Source organism: Argiope bruennichi, chromosome X2 (genome assembly GCF_947563725.1).
Source record: "Argiope bruennichi chromosome X2, qqArgBrue1.1, whole genome shotgun sequence".
NCBI classification, from domain to species: Eukaryota; Metazoa; Arthropoda; class Arachnida; order Araneae; family Araneidae; genus Argiope; species Argiope bruennichi.
In genome coordinates, this window is record NC_079163.1 from 76,103,604 (window position 1) to 76,107,274 (window position 3,671).

A 3,671-nucleotide genomic window follows, 5' to 3' on the forward strand; every position below is an offset into this window, starting at 1 on the left:
TTTATATAATTTCTTGAAATGGATAAATCGAGTATTAATCTGCAAACTTCCTTAAATTTGATCATTAGAAGTACCACACAGAAAAGAATAGATTAGAAACACATAGAAAGAACAGACAAAAGATTTTACAACATGATGATCTATGAAATCGAAATTCTTTTGACTGCAGCCTCCTTTATGACTCATTATAGTCCATTATTTTTATTTTAACAATATGATGGGATGTTTTCTACGTAGATATAAATCCTCCAGCATTTTCAGTGTTTATAACTGTAAAACAAGCAGCATAATTTCTCGTTCAGTTTAAGCAAACTAAAAATGAAGGAATTGATTATTATTACATGAATGCTTATATTGATCATATTTTTAACTTAGATATAAATTTACTCTTCATTCTAAAAAATCTCTGTCGTTAAAAGAAATTATTAGAACAGAAATGAGCCTATCATTTAGCATATGGCCACACTTTATTTTGAGCAGCTCTGGGAATAATAACTGAAAGAAAATTCCAGCTTAGTTTTTGAATAAAATGCATCTTTTGATATTTTTAGATTCTAAGAAAAAAATTTCTGCGAATCTTTTCCGACGAAGAGAATTTTTAATGAACTAAATAATAGGCAAGTCACTTATAATTCTTAATTATCAATTTTCATGAAATTATATATGAAATTAGAAAACATACATTTTTTAACACGATTAACATCATATTAAAACTGATCAGAGTTTGCACGAGACAAACATCATATAAATATGAAATGCATATCAAAAGGATTGATTGTATTCCATTTAGTGGCATACTTCAAACCAGTTTTTGCATTTTCTAAATAACCATCAGTTGTTGATTTATTTGCATCTGCTAATGAAAGCAAGTGTTTTTAGCATTTAATTACTTCCGAGTTCATCAAATTTCAAAACCCTTTCAAAGAGGTCTATGTATTTTATTCCTGAAGTTTGCGAGAAAATAGCAACTGTAAACTAAATACATATAAAAACGCTTATTGATTAAAAATTAAATAGGTCTATGTAATAAATTATTCCATATCCATATGCAGTAATTTTATTTTATAGATAATTCATTCAAAACTTGTTCTTTAAATCATTTCTGTTGAACAATAAATTCAACATGCTAGTCGAAGTTTATCGTTTTAAATCCTCAATTTAATCATTCGGAAATTTTTATGTAATCGTTTCCTAAATATAATATATAACCAGTGGTGGATTTACGCATTCTGGGACTCTAAACAATGCAGATTACTAGGCTATTCCTTTAATAAATTGGTCAATATAGTTTCACATTTAAATACATTTTTTCTACATTGTCATTATGTGATTTTAAGTTATTTTTTATTTTATTACCTTTTTAAAAAATGTATTTGTCTATTTATTTTCTATGACACCAGACTGCCTTGCATCCATGGCAAGCTAAATGAACATCCACATCCTTTAATAAGTAAGGGAACATAAGAAATTACCATTTAGAACATTGAAACTATTTATAAGAGTCTACCATTTTTACATGTTATAAGTATTAGCATTATCCTGATATTTGCAGAATTTGCACTTTTTACAAATTTATTTACTTGGAAATTGGGAAAATAAAATGTTTCAATCGATCTCCTTGTAGTCTAGCAGTCCTGGGTAGCTACCTAATCTGGTTAGTCGCAAATCCGCCACTGTATGTAACAGTCGTGTCTAGCAAGATTCTGGTTCTTTTGCTTTTCATACATTTGGCATAAATTCATAATTATGCAGTTTGTATGCTTTCCTTTTGCGTTTATTATAAATTTCGATTTAATTTTTATTGTTTTGAAACAAGGTGCAAAGTTTCATATAGTGCTACCCAAAATATCATCTTATTTCATCTTTTGCATTTATTCATTTTTGTTTTTATCCATTTAAAAGTAACAGGCAAAAAATTTGTTGCATTTTCATAATAATAAATATAATCTTAGAACTTAGTTGTTCTTACTTAATATACTACTTTTCTGAAAACATTCAATGAAAGGATTATACATTATTCAAATATAAATTTTAAAAATCTTTTAACCCTTTCTAATGCCGTGGGAAGTATGCTTCCCACCAAATTTATCAATCTTTGTATGAAATTATGTAGGTTGGAATAAGTTCTGACAAATTTTTTTAGTAAGTCAGAAACTTAGATGCTTCAGTTCTTTATCTCAGACAAAATGATGTGACAAATGATGTGACAAAATGATGTGATCTTGATTTGTTACTTAATTATTAATTAACCAAATTAATTAATTAATCAAAATAAATTTATCTAATAAATTAAATGAATCCCTTTCCTTATTCTAATTTCAAGCCTAAAAATATTGTAACATAATATGACTAGAAAAAAATGGCCCTTTAAAGGGTTAAATCATTCTTTCCACCTGTAAGTTTAAAATAATAGAAACAAAAGGCTTGTAGCTTAAAAATGAAAGTTTTGAAAACCAAACCAGCGGGAGAGATCTCCTCGAAACTTTCTCGCATACTTCCTAATAAAGGTGTTATCCCCTCCTCCTGAATGAAATTGTGGACATCGGACAAGAATATCATCTCCATGGAGGTTCAGAATCGTATTTTCGCGCATACTAACGGTGTCTTTGGTAATGTAGTAGAGAAAACCGATATCTGTGTATTAAGTGCGTACCAATTATGAGCAATAATTACGAAAGATGAATCCTTGGCGTGATTCTAGTGTTTTTACAGATTCCCGTGTGCAACCTTATACGATTTTGTTTCGCGATAAACCGCTGGCATGCAGTTGATGCCTATGAATCAGAAAATTGAATATGTATTTAAGACGCCTTTTTCTAACCGATTGAAGTCAAAATTTGACATTGAATTATAACTGTAATCGAAATATCTCATACCAAATTTCATTTATTAGGACCTCACTTATTTATTTGGACATTGCATTTTTGAGTTATCTCACTTACAGACCGACAAATGAACAATCCTTTGACAGATATGGGTCAAAATTCGGTACATATCTACACTTTAGATGCTAAATATTATCTATCTAGCTCTTTTTGTTTTGTAGTAATCGTCTTTACCGGTATTCGGACAGCCGGACAACCGGGCTTCCTTTGAACATGATAACATGAAACGGTTTAGGGAATTTTTTTATACGATAAATGATTTTAAAATGACTCTTCTAGAATTTTCAATGAAATAAATATGCAAGTTAATTGCTAACATTGACTAAACATAAAAATGAAATGTTCAGTTGTGAAAGAATTGAATGTACAAATTATTTCAAGAATCTTAAGGTTCCAAATGGTTTTCACTTTACTATTGAAGAATTATAAAAGTGAAATAAAAAAAGATATATGAATAACATACAGATACAGTTAAAAAAATTAATTTAAGGTCATAAAAATTATTTACTTATTAGTGTGATAATTCACGCAACTTAAATTGTGCGAATTAATGTAAAGAAGAGAGAGAAATCTAAGCACGAAAGACGTTATTTTTATTTGAATAGAGCACGCAGAAAAAGAAAGAAAAAAAAACCCGCTTGCGTTTATATGGTAAATAAAGAAATAACCACCGCCTTTCTCTAATTGAATTCAACCAGTTGTGGCATTTCTCGCATTTTAAACATCTTCATGGCCGAAAGTCGCGTGGTGGTCATCAACCACGCAAAAACATACCAAAGAAGAAAA